This window comes from Tenrec ecaudatus, chromosome 5, assembly GCF_050624435.1.
Source record: "Tenrec ecaudatus isolate mTenEca1 chromosome 5, mTenEca1.hap1, whole genome shotgun sequence".
Classification (NCBI taxonomy): domain Eukaryota; kingdom Metazoa; phylum Chordata; class Mammalia; order Afrosoricida; family Tenrecidae; genus Tenrec; species Tenrec ecaudatus.
The window spans coordinates 75,295,903-75,315,013 of record NC_134534.1 but is presented as its reverse complement, the minus strand read 5'-3'; positions in this window follow the sequence as shown (position 1 = coordinate 75,315,013).

Below are 19,111 nucleotides of genomic sequence, written 5' to 3'. Positions count from 1 at the left end.
AAGAGCACAGCATATTTATCAGGTGCTTTATTTTAAAGCAGGCTGAAAATCACATTCAGACTGGTAGCACAATCCTGAAAACAAAAGTATTTCACACAAAGACCTGGCATCTTTGAACTAGAGATTGTCTTCATGAATCCAAAGTGCATGAGATTATTTGGGGATTTTCCATCTTAATGTCTATATAGCTTCCTAAAGAGTGAGTTATTCCTCTGCTCCCTCACCCCTCACTGCTATCACCGCCCCCACTCACTCACATACCTCTACATTCTGAAAACTAGAAACTCATACCCAACCTGTTGCCAAGGGGTCAATTCCAACTCATGGCAACTCTTGTGTTCAGAGAACTGCACACAGGATTCCCAATGGCTGCGACTCTTTGGAAACGCAGTCCTTCTGGCAAGGTCTCTCTGGATGAACTCAACTCTCCATCCTTTCAGTTAGTCATCAAGTGCTTAATAATGTACTTGAAAACATTTGAGCATGTTATGATGTATCGGGGAGATTTTCCAGAGCCCAGACTTTAAATAGGCAGAAGCCGTTTGATAAAGCAACTTTTTGGAGAGAAAAATCTCTTGGTCTAAATTAGAATGAATTGCCTAATCCTCCCTTCAAGTAAGTCTCCGCTGCGAGCGCTGCCTGCTCCAAAACCCGAGCCTTCGCCCTAATGACATAATCAGGTCAATTTTGATGCTCATTTATAATTTTGCTATCAGGTCTGGCCAGATGTTTCATTTAACCTCTAGTCTAAATAAAACACCTGATAAAGTTTTGCAATGCCTTTGTAAACAGCTGTTGGATATGGAAACTTCCTGCTGAAGCAGCTACACTGAGCTGGTCATTCTCTTTACATTATGTCAAGGTAATTGTCTAGATGTGGGAAACTGCTGCTGTCGGCACTATGATGTCTTTCATGGCAGCTTGTGAGATCTCTATCCAATGGCTAATGTCTAGTCAACACATGTTTAGTTTATGCAACCTGAATTTATTAAGTACACTTGAAATGTAAGAAGAAATTGCTGGCTTATTTTTAGGATAAAAATATAACTTCAATACATTGTTAGGAAGTTTCATTGTATTTTAAGCTTGTAATAATATTACATCAGCCTGTGTACTATGAGAATTGAACTGATTTCACACTGTATTATTTTCCAGGTTTATTAAATAAGTCTAAGAGCTGCATCATTCATTATTTTCATATTTTATTCCTTGAATAACACATTCCCAACATTAGTGAATTTATTATTAAAACACCTAGCATAAATGTAGGTTTGTGTATTACATTGCTTAAAACTGAATTAAGATAACACTTTAGAAATACAAAAAAACTGCTCAGAATTTCTAGAAAAGTAAATCTCGAATTACGGCACACACCAACATTTTAATAGATGGATATTTATAATCCATGCAATGAGTATTCACCATACTGCTTTGTTGTACAATTCTTGCTGAATGACCCAAGAGCTGGGGTTTTATGCAAAATAAGCTGCAAACTAAGGATAGCTTTTTTTATAATATTTTAGAGATTTATTTTAATACTTTGAAATAGTATCTAATTTAGAAATGTAAAATTGTTTTTTTTTCAGTAGACTTTAGCATTGTTAGAAACTTAGTAAAAATGTTGCTTTAATGAGAAAAATTAATTTTAATTTGAGAATAGAATAATTGCTTAACAGATGATTTCAAATGGGTAGGCTGTGACGATATCATAGAAGCCCCAAATAATAATTGGAAAACACTGAGGTATTTGCTTGAACCCCATAATACTCTGTTTGTTTTCAATGTGTACTTTTTTTAAAATGTGTGTTTTTTGACATATAACACATCTCATGCAATCGTTTAGACATTTCGAAGAGCTGTACAGTCATCATAGGGAGAACCGATCTCAGGGATCTATGTGTAACCTCCTCTCTGGGAGATGGGCAATGGGAAGGAGAGTGAGGGGAGATGCCGGGCAGTGTAAGATAAGAAAATAATTATTTATAAACTATTAAGGGCGGAGGGGGAAGGGGGGAGCAAAGAGGGAGGGGGAGGGGAAATAGGAAACCAAGCTGATTCCAGGAACCCAAGTGGATCGCGAATTTTGAGAATGACGAGGGCAACGGATGTATAAGGGTGCTTTACTCAATTGATGTATGTGTGGATTGTGATAAGAGTTGTATGAGCCCCAAAACTATTAATCAGAGTTGCTATCTCTATAGAATTTCTATCTGGATTTTCATATAAAGGAAAACATGCAACACCAAAAATCAAAAACAAACAATGCAAATGGGAAAAAAAACGAACAGTAGCAAAATGAAACATAGAGAAATCTCAGTTGAAAAGCACATATCTTATTTTCTGAGGAGTTGTCAACTGCTTCCAACAAACAATTTTACATAAACTTACATACTCATCAATGGAACAGGGTTCCAATTTCTCCATGTTTTTAGCAACACTTGTTATTGTCTGTGTTCTTTATTGGTAGTTTTGAAGTGATAGGCTATAGTGTCCCCCCCCCCCACATATCAAACAATTTAATCATTCAATCTTATTAAGAAGATTTCTGCAATTATCACTACAATCAATTTCAGGGCACTTTCTCCTTACACTAATTGTTAGTTCCTCATTCGCCTCCAAGCTCTTCTGCCATGCCCCCATCCAGTTAATATCTCTAGAGGTATACCTTTCTTGGACTTCTTATAAATATCATACAAAGCAATTGAAACAAAACCCAACAATGACTAGACAAAACAGAATCTCATTCAAAAAGAAAGCAGATAGCATCAAATCTCAATCAAAGGGAAAGCAGAAAAGATGAAAACTGACACAACTTTAAAATGGGTCAAAACGGAGATCCATTGATCAGGTATCATATTTTAACCTACTTACATCTGCCATGGTTGTCTTACGATGCACTCTGTCTCACAGCCGAGCTAGTCACACCCCGTACCTATGGTTGAGGGGGCTCCCTGGAGATCTAACCCATGTGCAGCCATTGCAAATGGATTGTGGGCTTCCCTGGCCATCCATAGTCTGCTGCAGGCTGAGTGTTCTTGATTTAAGCTCTGAACCAGTCTTTCCTTTGGATTTGGATTTATTATGTACAATCCTTGGATGATAGAGGCTGGTGTACTTCTTCCTTGTGGACTTAGTGGATGCCACACTTAGAGGACTGCTTATTTGAAGACAAGCCTTTCAAGTCCCAGATGCTATTCATTCAATAGCCAGGTATCATCTGGTTTCACCATCACACTTCGCTGTAGCACCATTTCTTCAGTGATCTCTTCATGAGAGCGAGCATTGAGTAGGGCCATGGCATCCGAACAAATTATTCTTAGACTGAGTCTAGAATTAAGCATCAGCCCCAAATTCATTCATGTATTTATGGTTTATATATCTCTCTGGTGCACTTTAGAAACATCATTATCATTTTAGGATAGAGAACTTTATAAATCATAATCCTGTAGCATAAGATAATTCTATTGATAGGGTCATGAATTTAGCCAAGAGCAATGAATTTAAAACATTGCTGAGAAAAGGAAACTATACAAGTCAGGGCCAGGATACAGTCATATTCTTGCAGAGCTTTTGTCAGCCTATCTGTTGATATAGGAAGAAAATTTAGAATTATTAAAATGACAATCTAACCTCATTTCAACTGTATCAACAGTCTTTTACAATACTTGAGGTTAAAATATATCTGACGAAGAAAGCATAGAATTATCATTAAAAAGCACAATAATTAGACATACCATATATACTCAAATATAAGTCAACCCAAATATCAGCCAAGGCACCTAATTTTACCACAAAAACTGCCTTTAAAATGTGGTAACAAAAACTCGGCTTATACAGAGTATATACGGTACTTATTGAACTTTTGGAATTAACATTTTCTAACTGCACCAGGAGATACCTTGATTCCTCTGTTCCATTACCTCTCCAACAACACGTTCAGACTAAAAGTACTTGAACACATTGAAACTGAGGGATCCCCAAATCGATTGCCCCCAAACAACTGTTAAGCCTTGAACTAGACAATCCCATGAAATCACATTTTTACTAAACAATTCAGTATGGCACCCAAGTGAAGAATTATCTCTATGAAAGTGCAATAGTAATTAACTCTGAAGCACAGACAAGAACTCTAGAGGGAGAGAGTATGATTTAACAGTTGTAAAACAGTGGGGACAGAGATCATGAAAGACTGATATAAGATGAAGTATGTGACCATTGTCAATGATGTATACATTTCAACATGGTAGAATGTGTATACATGTTGTATATATTTTCCCACAAAAAAAAGGAGAATAAAAAAGAACAAGTACATCTGAATCCTTCTGAAGGAGTTTTGGCTCTAAAATATGCCTCAGAGCTGCCTACAGGGTACGTGTGGGCTGTGGTGCTAGAATGAATTCAAATCCCACCTTTGTCCCTTTCCAGCTCTGTGACTCTGAACAGTTATATAAACTCTGATCCTCGTTTTCCCAATTTTAAATGAAAGCCTGTGTTTTGCTGATGAAGTATTATTGAGAGAATTATAAGGTCAAATATATTTAGAAGTCATTTCTTGAAAATCAACAGATTTCAAGTAGAAAATATGTATTTTATTTAAGGGTATCTCTATCGTTTAAGTACTGATAAAGTTGAAATAGATATAACCCAGTATCATAGCATACTGAAAAATGGAGGTCTGGCATATTAAGAATTATTTGAACCAGTATAAACAATTCAAAATCAGAATAAGGATATAAATCACATTCCTCTCTTTTCACAAAGCAGTTGTTGCTATGTCAATAAGAATAACACCACACTGATAGCAGACTCTATTCAAGATTTAATAAAGCATTAGTTCCTTAATCAAAACATGACTATGAGGCGTGTACTGGCACTGGAAAGCAGAATAATACAAACAAAAGAGAAAAGGGAATGTGTCTGAATATCAAGTCTATGAAGTAAATTACATTCTGGTATAGCTGCAACAATTAAAGACAGGAACTTCAATGTCATTCTGAACTTACTTTTGTCAAGCTCCAGACCAGGAAGCAGCTTGAATAATGTAATCAGGAAAGATAATGTGATAAAAATAAATTACTTAATAAAATATTGTCACACATATGCATTTTTATTTTGGCTTATGTTAAAAATATAAACATTTTCCCAAAATATATTGGCTATAAACGTACAGGCCTGGGTTGCTTAATGTTCAGGATATACAAAATATAACATGGGATGTGCACATTGGACCAACACATCGTAATCTGGTTCTGCGTTTACTTGAAGGATTTCCCACAATCACTGTGCTTCAACAGTGATTGTCAGCACACTGAGTGGGACTTGCTTCTGTCTTTAGACCCCCGTCCACCTCATTAGCAATGTCTCCATTATCGGATCGAGGTCTCTCTTGAATTTCATGAGCCTTGAGGCTTTCAGAGGAGTCCATTCTTTAACAGCTTGTAGAAAAGTTCTTTATTTTTGAGGATTTTTGTGATTGTAGAGTGTGACACGTTAAATCATGGACAATAGTATTCCTTGATTTCCTAGATTCGTGGTGTTTATGACATGTTTGTTTTACTTATTTGCCTCTTGCTGCTGTTCTCACTAGCATTGGTTTGCTGCATTGGAAGCCAGGATGTACTTCTCACAGTATTATTTTTAAAAGAAATGGAAACACAGTGATAATACTACAATACTCAAGAGGCACGTGATGTACAAAATTGGATTCTGCTTCCTACTGCTGTCTATATATCTAAGTATACACTATCACACAGTGAGCATTATCGATAGAAAGCACAGTAATATATGTATATGCTAGTAGCAGGCACTTATTATGACTATCAAGCCATATAAGTATATATTTGTACATATGTATGCATATGCATATGAATGAATTATAGCTATCATTATTCAAAAAGTGGACTTCATTTTATATATATGTAGAGGCAGGAGATATGTATGTTGCAGGCAGGAAGTTGTTATATTCACGATGTCATGTTCTTTATTCGGGATTTCTGAACTCTATTATAACCTGATTGGGCCACAGATGTATATGTACTAGGATGTTGTCCAAAGAATTGTTTGTGATTTATAAATGTATGTAAGCTAGCAGTTTCAATTCATAATTTTAGGTCAAAAGAACATCATTTTTATTTGAAAGTGTGTACATAATTTGTTGAAATCAAAGTTTCCTTCATATGCAACGGGTGAAAAAGGATTATCTGAGATAAGACTGCCTAGACCCAACTCCTGACTCATACCAACCAATATGGAAAATTATTTAACTAGTTTTCTCTTAATTTAATGGGTAATATGATAACAATATTGTTTACCTCTAAGAGTTGTAATAATTTAATGAGAAAGTATTTAAATTGATATGGTATCTATCATTACTCAAAAAGCGGAATTCATTAAAATATTTAGAAATTTTAAAAAGCTATAATTCTGTTTATGAATATGTGAATTCCATTATAATTCCCAAAATTGAAGGTTATGACTCATACCAATCACTGTATGCTGATTTTAAAATAATAATTTAAAACTTGGGCCCTCAATGTATTTATATATATTCAGTTTTAATTAGATTATGATAATGCCACTATAACATTTGATTCCATCTTGCAAACTGATTTTCAGATAAAAACTGGCAGCTCATTTAACACTTCTTTGCACATGCACATGTGGAAAATGAATTATATTAGATTAGAAATAAAATTAAAATATATAAGATTGATGTAGAGTTAATATGTTTCAATAGTTATGCAATATCAAACACAGACATTTCAAAATGCCTATGTTGCACTTATTTTTTAACTTTGGAAAGTATTCTCCATAAGTGATTGGCAGAATCAGGTTTTTCCTGTCCTCTGCCTTTTTCCTTTGACCTGGTCAAAGTCTGAGAGCTCTAGAACATTATACTGAATGTCACCTATTGGCATTGGGACCTCTAAAACGTACGGTGCAAGTTATTGTGAGCTCACGTAGGGTGCAAGGAGTAGAGAGCAGAAGTCAGAGCGGGGAGGAGCTGAGCACGGCGAGGTGTGTGGGAAGAGCAGCTTGTGTGGGCTGGAGAGTTGAGAAGGATGTGGTCTTAGCAAGGGTTTGTTATCTCGTGCTTCATGCAAAAGCTTGAAATGAAGTTTTGAAAATTCTATTTACATCTGCATCAATCACAATATATGACTTGGGTAAATTTTTAACCAAAGAGATGCAAGAACTTTATACACTAGACACTGCTCAAAAAGAATGTAAGAAAATGAAAAACTAAATAAATTGAAAGATATCCTGGGTTCATGGTTTAGGGGACTTAAGATTGCTAATATGGCCCTACATTTCACAGTGAGCAGCAAATTCAGTGCAATTCCTACCAAGATCCCAATAACCTTTGGAGCAGAAATGAACAAGTTGATCCAAAACATGTAAAAGTGCAAAAATCAAACAAACCAACAAACGAAACTCAGAAAAACCCAAACAATCTTGCAGAACAGAGGGGAGAACAAAGTTGAAGTACTAACACTTCACAATTTCAAAGTTTTCAACAAAGCTACAGGATTTAAAACACTGTGGTACAAGTATAATGATAAATATATAGATCAGAAGAGTAGAATGAAGGTTGAGAAATAAGAGTATAACTCCATGAAAATTAGTTTTCAATAAAAGTGCCAAGACAATTCAACGAGGAATACATTGCTTTGTTTTAATTATATTTGGCAATGGGATAACAGCTTGATAGAAAATAGCGTTAGATATCTATCTCACACCAGATATAAAAATTAACTTTAAAAGGATCAAAAGATTATGCTTTTAGATGAAAACACAGATGAAAATCTTCATGACTTTGGATTTTGCAGTGGTTTCTTAGAAATGACATCAAAAGCACAATCAAAAAAGGAAAAAGAACACATAGTTAAATTGGACTACAATAAAATTAGAATTACATCAAAAGATAGTATGATGAAAATTAAGAAGCCCTACAAAATCAAATAAAATATGTATAAATCATATCATTGACATTAGTTTAATATACCAAATATAAACAGATATACTCCAACTGAACAACAAAAAAACAAACAAGTCTATCTAAAAATGGACAAAAGTGTATGCATAGAAAGTTCTTAAAATATATACATATAAGATGCCAATAACCATACAGCATGATGACCAACATCTTTAATCATTAGGGAAATGCAAACCAAAGCCATTGGATACCATACCATACCCACTGGAATGACTGTAATATAGAGACCAGAAAAACAAGAACTTTTTTATAATAATATAGAAAAGTTGATTACAACTTTCATACATTACTCTCTAACACACTGGTATTGAGTCAATTCTGACTCATAGTGACCCTATAGGGCAGGGTAGAGCTTTTCCATTGTGTTTCTGAGACTAATTCTTAAAGGTGTAGAAAGCCTCATCTTTATCCCATGGAACAGCTGGTGGTTTTGAACTGCCGACCTTGTGGGTAGCAACCCAACAAAGAACCACTTTGCCACCAGGGTTCCATCATGTATTACTAGTTCAAAAAAAAAAAGAAAACACATTGCTATAAGGTCCATGATGACTACTAATGACCCTGGAGGATACAACTTCCTGTAGGTTTCAAGATTGTAAATCTTAATAGGAGTAGAAAGTCTCCTCTTTCTCCTGAAAAGTATGCTAGTGGTCTTGAACTAAGGACCTTCTGGTTAGCAGCCCTGCTTGTGATAAAATTATGTATTTACTTTGGAAATAGTCTGTCGATCATTAAAAAATTAAACAGGATTATCATATGATCCAATAATTTTGGTCCTACTTATATAGCCAAGAAAAATACAAACATTTATCTACATAAACACTTGGACACAACCTTTCTTGCAGTTCAAAATAGCCAGAAATGAAACAACCTAAACACATTTTCATCAACATATAAATGGCTAAACAAAATGAAACAAAATAATGATATCCAGGCATAAAAATGATGAATCAATAGTTACTACAACATGAAGAAACGTTGAAAACATGGCTAGTGAAGAAGACAGACACAAAAGGACACTGACTGCATGACTCTCTTTCCCTTCAATGCTGAGAATGGGGAAGTCATTGAGAGAGTAAGCAGACTAGTTGCTGCCAGATTTTAGAGAAAAGAAAGAATCAAGAATGACTGTTGAACAGGTAAGATTTCTATGTGATGTGATAAATGCATTCAGGAAATAAACAATGGCGATATTCCCACAACATTTTGAATGTAGTCAAAATTTCTTTTTCTTTTTAATCATTTTATTAGGGGCTTATACAACTCATCAAAATTCATAGACACATCAATTGTGTAAAGCACATCTGTACATTTATTACCCTCATCATTCTCAAAATATTTGCTCTCCACTTAAGCCCCTGGCATCAAGTCCTCATATTTTCCCCTCCCTCCCTGCTGCCCTCTCCCTCATGAGCCCTTGATCATTAATAAATTATTATTTTGTCATATCTTGACCTGTCCGACATCTCCCTTCACCAACTTTTCTGTTGTCTATCACCCAGGGAAGAGGTCACATGTAGATCCTTGTCATCAGTACCCCCTATCCAACCCGTCCTCCCTCTATGCTCCCAATATAGCCACTCACACCACCTGTCCTGAAGGGATCATCCACCCAGGATTCCTTGTGTTTCCAGTTCCTGTTTGTACCAGTGTATATCCTCTGGTCTAGCAAGACTTGCAAGGTAGAATTCAGGTCATGATAGTGGGGTGTGGGAGGGAAGCATTTAGGAACTAGAGGAAAGTTGTGTTTTTCATGGTTGTTACATCACACCTTGACTGGCTCATCTCCTCCCCTAGACTCCTCTGCAGGGGGATCTCCAGTGACCAACAAATGGGCTTTGGGTTTCCACTCTTCACGCCCCCCCCTCATTCACTATGGTAAGATTTTTTTTGTTCTGATGATGGCTTATACCTGATCCCTTTGACACCTCATGATTGCACAGGCTAGTGTACTTCTTCCATGTAAGTTTTGTTGCTTCTGAGCTAGATGGTCGCTTGTTTACCTTCAAGCCTTTAAGACTGCAGATGCTATACCTTTTGATAGCCGGGCACCATCAGCTTTCTTCACCACATTTGCTTATGCACCCATGTCTTCAGCAATTGTATTATGGAGGTGTGCATCCAATGATATGATTTTTTTGTTCTTTGATGCCTGATAACTGATCCCTTTGGTACCTTGTGATCACACAGGCTGGTGTGTTTGTCCATATGGGCTTTGTTGTTTCTGGGCTAGATGACTGCTTGTTTACCCTCAAGCTTTTAAGACCCCAGACGCTATATCTTTTGATAGCTGGGCACCATCAGCTTTCTTCACCACATTTGCTTATTCACCCGCTTTGTCTTCAGTGGTTTTGTCAGGAAAGTGAGAATTACAGAATTCCAATTTAATAAAAGAACGTTGAATGTAGTAAATATTTCTAAACATCACACTTTGAAATGGTTAAAATTGCAAATTTTATGTTGGGTGAATTTTATCTCAATAAAAATCAATGAAGTCAAAAAAATCAATTAACATCTCTGTGAGTCAGCATGGTTTGGTATCAATGAGTTGCAGGGATGTAAAAGCCCAAAGGTAATCTCTGTGGGTCTATCACATATGCTGCTTTACGGTCAAGATCATAGCTGTACAGTGTAAAAATTATTTTAGTATATGTGTGAAATGTAAACAATAAGTGGTGATTATTTTGTTTATCAATAAATCACCTTTATTTGGGAGAACAGAAAGCATTTTACATTTTGCTAATGCCTATTGTGTGAGGTGTGCTATGAAGAATTTGCTTAATCAATTGTGTGGCAAAATGCATGCAGTAAATTAAATACTCTAGGCTTTTGCTACTCAAAATGAGGTCTAAGAGAGAACAGCAGAACAAGCACCAGCAGGGATAGGTTCTTGGGATTCAACTTATACCTTCTGAATACAATTTTGTATTTTAACAAAAGAATGATATTCAGGCATAAAAAGTGATGAATCAAAAAGTGCTACAATTTGAATGAACTTTGAAAACATTATGTCTAGTAAAGATGACAGACAAGTGTACATAATAATTTGAAAAGCACTGTTCTGTGTCAATGGTCCTTGTTAATATGAAAAAGCTATTTTACCCAGTCTCTTTTATTTTAAAGTTAGTTCTTTCTATATGTGGGATAAAGATACCAAAGTCTGCTTCATAAAGATTTACAGTCTTGAAAACCATTTTGGGTAAATTATACTGTGCCCTTTATGATTCCTGTAATTTAAAATCAACTTGATGGTAATGCGTTTGATATGAGTTTGCATCTTTCTTCTTCTTCTTCTTCTTCTTTTTCTTCTTCTTCTCCTTCTTCTTCTTCTTCTTCTTCTTCTTCTTCTTCTTCTTCTTCTTCTTCTTCTTCTTCTTCTTCTTCTTCTTCTTCTTCTTCTAACAGTTTCATTGGCATTTCATTCAAACATCATACAATTCAATAGTTCAATCATATTAGTATAAGTTGTACAATTTTTACCACAATCAATTTTAGAAAATTTTCCATGTACTCATTCTTCATGCATTTTTTTTCAATTTTGGCAAAAAGATACACAACAACTCATTTGACAATTTTAAAACTTCTAAATGTGTAATTCAATGCCATTGATTATACTTTGAATTGTACAACCATTATTTTTATCCCTCTGCAAATTACTCTACCACTTTTAATATGAACTAAATGCCCCCTAAGCCAAAAACAAAACAAAAAAAAAATGTCTTCCTCCTTCTCTCATGGTCCTTGAAGGGAAAGATTGATTTCTTTTTTCTTTCTTTTTTTAGTAGTTTTCTTGATATAATATTCATATACCATACACTTCCATAGTAAAACAACTTCTAAAGAAAGTTGTATATATACCACCACAATCAGCTCTAATGTCCTTTACCCTTCCCACATCCACTGATAGCCCCCTAATTCCCTTAGCCCCCTCTCCCCTTCCCAAAAAACATTGCTTCAGTTATTATCTCTATATATCCACTCCTCTGTACTTCCTGAGCTAGGAAACCTAACAGAAATAATAGAAAACAACAACAAAATAAAATAGAAAGAAGAGAGCAATAATTATAATATAAAGATAAAATAATAAATAAAACAAGAAAACCCATTAACAATATCTAAACAGCCAGAGAAGAAACTTCCTTCTTGGAAAATCTAGAAATATTTGAGAATATATTAAATTAAGGTGGGGTCAAGAGCAAGGTCAACTGACCAAGTATTATATTATACCATGGTTTGATTCACCACAAAAGAAGTTTGCAATAATCTCTGTCTGATAGTAAAGTTGTTCGAGTTCCTCGCCTGTGGCCAGAGGGGATCTGCCAGAGGTCCAATCAGACTAGACACTCTGCAGATGGATTTTGGGTTTCTATTATCCTGCATGCCCTTATACAAATTGGGTGTTCACAATTTAAGCTCTGATACATTTCTCTCTATCCTATTTGGATTTATTATCATCTTTGGATCACCACACTTGTGTGCTTCTTCAGTGTGGACTTAACTGATGCCTCATTTAGATGGCTGCTTGTTTGAAAGGACTTTAAGACCCAGACACTATTCCAATTGATAGCCAGGCACCATCTGCTTTCTTCATCACACTTTCTGTAGCACTCTTATCTTCAGTGGTCTCTTCCTAAAGGCAATTATTAAGTAGGGCCCTGATATAAGAACTAACTCTTCGTGGATTAAGGATAGAATTACTTGGGAGCCCGTAATCCATCTGCTTTTCCCAGATTAGGATTGACTCTGGTTTACTTTAGCAGGCATTTTATGACAAAAGCAATAAAGAAAAATAAGAACCAACAAGATCAACAACAACAAAATGAAAACAAAAACATTGAAAAAAATAGAAACGTCAATCAGCCCTTAGGGCAGTGGTTTTCAACTTTCCTAATGCCACAACCCTTTAATACAGTTCCACATGTGGTAACCCCCCAATCATAAAATTATTTTCATTGCTACATCATAACTGTAATTTTGCTACTGTTATGAATTGGGTGACCCCTGTGAAAGGGCCATTCAAACCCCATTGGGGTTGCAACGCACAGGTTGAGAACTGCTGCCTTATGGTGTAAGGTGATTGTATTGACAGCATCTATAATCTATCCAATGACACAGAAGTTAAGTTACTGTTTCTATTAGTTTGTGCGAGTGCAGTCCAACTGTGAGCTGCAATCCATGAGTTGCTGCTTTGTACAGTCTGGTGCCTCGATTGACTGAGCTCTGTGTACATTAAGCATTGGGATTTGTGAGTTTGCATCTTTCTAAAACAGGAAGTAGACAATTCTCAGATACTAGTATTTGACAACTTCCCTTTAAAACTTACACACACCCCATGAGAAGATAATGCTTCTGAAGAAATGAATTGCCACCATGCTCTAAATAATGTAGACATATATCCTAGTAACATATATTTTCAACACAATGAAATTAGAGTTCACTGAAAGTCTTCATTTTAGATTAAGGAATTTTTATTTCCTTATATATGTGAATTTAGATCTGTCAACAATTTGTTACTACCTTTTATCCATATCTGCTTCATATATCTTGATTTTTATAATATTATGATAATTATAAAATAGTCTTTTAAATAATATAAATTTCTACTGTTTATTTTTGCCATCAAATACTATATAAGTGAATTACTTCCAAACTTATTTTCCTTCTTATATTTTATCCCAAACCGTGCTATTTGCCTTATGTATTTCTCTGGCATTTAAAATATTTCATGTTTTCCTCATTTTCTCCCTTTTTTGTTTCCCTGTTAAATGTCATATTTTCTCTAAAATGTGGTCTTTCTAATGACTGAGATCTGTTAAGATAAGTATCTTCAGATTTACAGTTACTAGCAATCCTTTACTGCTGGATAATGTTTTACAGTCAATGAAGAATTGTTATAAATACACTGTACTATTTAAGATTGTAAACAATTGTCTAAAATAGAAAATATTTCTCAAACAATTCATTAGTCAAGAGAAAAGGGAAAATCCCAATCTTCAACAACATAAAGAAAAACCGAGATGCATGCTACATGATTTTTAAACTATACTCAACAGTAGCAATTTAGGAAAGAGCCATACAACCATGATTAATTTTATTTTGAAAAAAAATTCATCTCAGTGAAAAGTATTCACCATAAAGTGTTGGAGACTCTACTCTGAGAACACGAGATAAAACCTTTGCTTGCAGACTGGGAAATCAAAGCATCAAAGAGACTATAGATAGCAAACAATAAAAGGCATGCCAGCACACATACTATATCATCGAAGTGACCGAGGAGTTGTTCCAAGATGAAGGAACTGTAAGTCAATAAAAATTCCATGTGATTCAACAAAGCTATACATTTTCACAAAGGAGTGACTTTATAAAAACCTTGCAAAATGATGCAAAAGAATCTAAAAGCCAGAAGCTAGATAAAAGCACTAGCAAAACAAAAGAAGCTCAAACATTCTGAAATAAAAGTTCAATTGATGCCCTTCAAAACAACCCCTGACAATTAGGAAGTGTCAGTATTTCAGAACGTTCGATAGATACTTCTTGACTATGCAAGATATATTCTGATGATGGCTGCCAATTCTGATGAGGAAAGAAAAGAGAGAGAGAAGGGAAGGAAAAAAGGAAAGAAGAGAGGCAATTTATGACCAAAAAATCAAACGATGTGTAATAATTAACAAATGAAATGGTAAGATACCAGCTTTCCTTGGAAAACAATAAGGTAAAAAGTACATCATAAAGGTAAGGATTTATATGAGGGAAAAGTAAAGGATTTTTCAATCTATAATTGAAAATCTCTCTTAGCAAGAGAATGTCTAAATGACCACCATTACCCTTGCTGTGTCCTGTTGAAACCTCTGAAAAGGCGGCACCATACCTTTAAAGAAGTGTAAATGCCCCAGATGGTGCTTAGTTCCACTGTAGGTACTCTTTGAAACTGCCTACTTCCAGACCAGATTTAAAGTAATGTCAGGCGTGCACCTTACAATGGAAATTATGTGACATGTCACTGACACGTTGAGATTGTTCACAACGAATGTCTAAGAGCTGCTGCATTCATGTAAGCAAACTTTGACGAACTATGCGAAAGATCCCATAATACTCAACCAAGAATTTAACAATCAACTTTTATGAGGAATCGATCATTTTCAGTAGAATCAAATATTTAACAAATCATGACATTCTCCTTTAAAGTAACACTAGCTTGTTTATTCTAGTTACACCCATGACTAAAGAAAGCAAGATAATGATATATATTTGATGGATACTTTTTAATCATATTTTTTGGCTTGGATAGTTCTGGTAAGTAGTTTTTGTGACCATTTCTTCTTAAACCAAAGAAAACGTGACTAAAGGAGTTTACCAAATATATAAAGTAGCATTGTCTAACATCTTTTGGTCATAATGGTAAAAACAAATAACAAATGAAAACAGATAAATTATCTCAATATAATATACACAGTATCATCCTCAACCACAAGTTACAAACTTTATAATGATAATTTCGTTTATTTTAAAGCAAAGCTTTTATCAAAATTTTAACATTGAATAAAAATAAATTTTTAATAACTTGGATGAAATCTATTTAGATTCATTAATGCATAAACATGTAACTTAAAGAGCTAGATTTCACTTATTTGGTTAAATTTTCTCCTCAGATTTTCAAGGGCTATGTAATCACCACTTATATTTCCCGGATCATCTTTCTGTTAACATTTCCGTACAACTCCTTGGAGATTTTGTTTATTACAACAAATAAAATAAGTAGTAGTTTTTAAATAAGACAATTGTACGTGGTAATTGAAATTTGGTTGTTGTTATTTTTGGAAAGATGCTTAATCCCTTAAAGTTTTAGCTGTATCATGGAAAAAATAATAAATCACAAATGTTAAGCAGAATAGTACATGTAAAACCAAATTCATATCATGTGGAATGCTTTATTAAACATTAGCTGTTATAATAAAGTTGCTATTTGTTGCTTTGTTTTCTCAAGAAAACATATCTTTTCATCTCAAGATAAGGTTTGCATTAAAGTTTTCTTCTATGTGCTTCTTGGTTTTTCCAAAGCATTTTCTTCATGCAATTTCATATTATACTTGGAGAAGACAGTAAATGAAGAAGCAGTTTTCTTAAATAATAATATAATTTATCCTATACAGTTATGGAAACCCACAGGAGAACTTCTACCCTGTTCTATAGGGTTGCTATGGGTCAGCATCTACTTGAGGGCGGTGAATTTGGTGAGTTTGGAGTTTATAACATTTAGTGGTCAAACAGACAGAGAGAAGGACTTGGGTAATCCAAGGGCCTTTTACCAGAATCACTTGAAAAACTTTTTAAAGCACAAATTCCCAGGCTGTCCTGTAGATCAACCCATTCTGAATTGCATAGGATCTGAAACTGAGAAGTAGTTCTGACTCACAATAGGGTTCGAGAAGACACTTTTCACAACCTACAGAAGCACTTGCTCACAATCAGGACCGCTCATGTGCAAGCTGAGCTATCCTACAAGGTGAAGGGTTCTGGTATCTTGAGGGATCCAATCGGAGTAGAAAGGCCATTTGGAACAGAAAAGTGGAACACATGTAAACAAGGAAGGATGATTGACCTTGGTAATTTAGGATTAACACTAGATATTCAATTTAAAAATTCATTTAGCATCAACAATGTAGCAGGAAATCCCATGACTACTTCATATAATTATTTCAATCAGTTTGCAAGTGAGATATTATTATCCGAGAGAAAAATAAGATTCAAAGATGCTATTCATTGTCCAAAATGGGCTTCAAACCACACCTTCTCAAGTTCAGGATTCCACATTCAGCCCGCTTTCTGCCACTTCACACCTGCTCCTTGTGTTAGTCTGGGAAGACTAGAGAAAAAATGTCATGGACACTCTCATATGTATACGAGAGAGCTTTATATACAAGAGGAGTTGAATATTGAGAAAACATCTTAGCCCAGTCCAGATCAAGTCTATAAGTCTGATATTAGCCGATAAAGTCCTCTTCAGATTCACAAAACACATGCAGTGATGCCAATTGCAGGAAGATCACAGGCTAGTGGATGCAAAGTCTTATGGATCCAGGGGCATTGTAAGCACCTCAGAGCTGGCAGGGGTCTCCACATGGCTCTTCCAGGTCTCAGAGCATGGGCTCTATGAGCATAGCGCCATGTGTCTTGTCAGTAGAGCGTCTCGGGGAGTGAGCAGAAAGAGAGAGTGTGTGTCTCCCACCTCCAAGGAGGAAATACAGGAATTCCCAGAATCCTCAGGGGAAGGCATACCCACACAGAGCCCTCATTGGCTATAACCAGATTAACAGACTAGACTCCACCTCTTCACTCTCAATCCTCTCAAGTCCCAAATTGACACCAGATTATGTAACTACCACAGACCACCCCTTGTCAATTTGACACTTTCACATAACTCTTTAACCATATATAATTTTCAGACAAACAATAATAAAATCATATCTGTAACTAACAGGATAAAACTAAAATGCACACAATTTAATATGTGCCACACTCATTTAAACATAATATTCTATAAGTGACTAAACAAAAATATACTATGCCTAACAATTGCAGTTAAGTAACACCTACACCTTGATCCTATAATCCTAGGAATATATTCTCCCAATACGAGAGTTTGTAAACTAGTCACTTTATGACTTCATCTCCCCCATTTTGAGTATCCAATTTTTATACTGCCCACTTACATCAACCCAGTGCTCTGAGCAATCATATTCTTCAACATGTGAAGTTGGAACCATGTGAAGTCCACGTCCATAAGCAAAGTCAAATCAGGCAGGACAGGCCATCCTTAAAGTCTGCAGCATTATGTTTCAGTTCACAGGCCCGAATAACTTCTCTTCATCTGGTCGGGTACTGGTCAACTCAATGTGGGCTTCCTCACTTAGCCTCACCAGGGTGTCCACTGGTCACCTTTCCTTTAGATCATGGGCTCATCACAAATTCTCAGCCACCCCAGACCCCTTGGGCTAGGTCATGAACTTCAGACCAGGCAACCTGCTCTCATCTTCTCCTCTAGTTCCTGTAAACCAGATCCAAGGGTGTCAGTGACCAAATCAATTGGCTTTCTATTGCTTCATTTCTCCCACTTCCACTTAACAAATGGATCCAGGTGGTCACTTAGCAATCATTTCAGCTTGCTCACAGGCTTCCTTTTAAATTCAGACCTAGAGAGAGTTTTCTTCGTGGGTCCAGGTTTTCCAGCTTCTGACAAAAACCAAGAGACTTCACACTTCAACAAGCCACAATCCCACTTTATTCAATCTGTCAACAGCCCCAGGCAAGTCTCTTGGAATGCAAATGTCCTGAGTACTCCAAAGAACCATGGGGCTCATCTTTATAAAACCTTCTTTGCAGGCATGTTCTAAACCCAATCAAGAATCCAATTCTAATGGCTGATATCAAGCGGGTTTACAAGCTCTGTATTTTCATACTTCCTAAAAAAACATTTCTATCAATCACTATATCAATAATAAGCAGAAGAAATCCGTATAAACAAAGTTGAATATGATATTAAATTCAATTCTTAAAGCAGTCGAGTCCAATCCTTATTTAACTTATCTAAATCCTCTTCTAAACTATTCTATTTATACAAAATACAGGAGTAGGCCTCTGAGAGCATTACCTCAAGCCAGAGCCAGGCCTTCTGTCAGCCATTCTGATATCAGTCAACCATTTTCTGCATCCAGCATGGTCTCTGAGAAATTCAAGGGGTGAGTTCTACCCCTGCGCTTAAAATATACATGAACAACATCCATTTTCATCATCTCAACCAGAAATAGCCAATGACAACAACCAAACAAAATAATAAAAACTTTAACTTCCCATGTTCTTTGCAGAAAACAACCCAGTGAACTGCATGGACATATCTGACTTCTGGCGAGCCCAAGAAGAAACACTACCATGAGGCAGAATCAAGTAAACATCTACTCTCCATCTTTATGGTTTCTCTAGTACCCCTGTCGCAAGGTACCATAATGTTTTAGTCTGGGTAGCATAGAGAAAAAAAAATTAATGGAAAGTCTCATATGTGTAGGAAAGAGGTTTATATACAAGAGTAGTTTCATTTTAAGAAAACATTCCAGCCCAGTC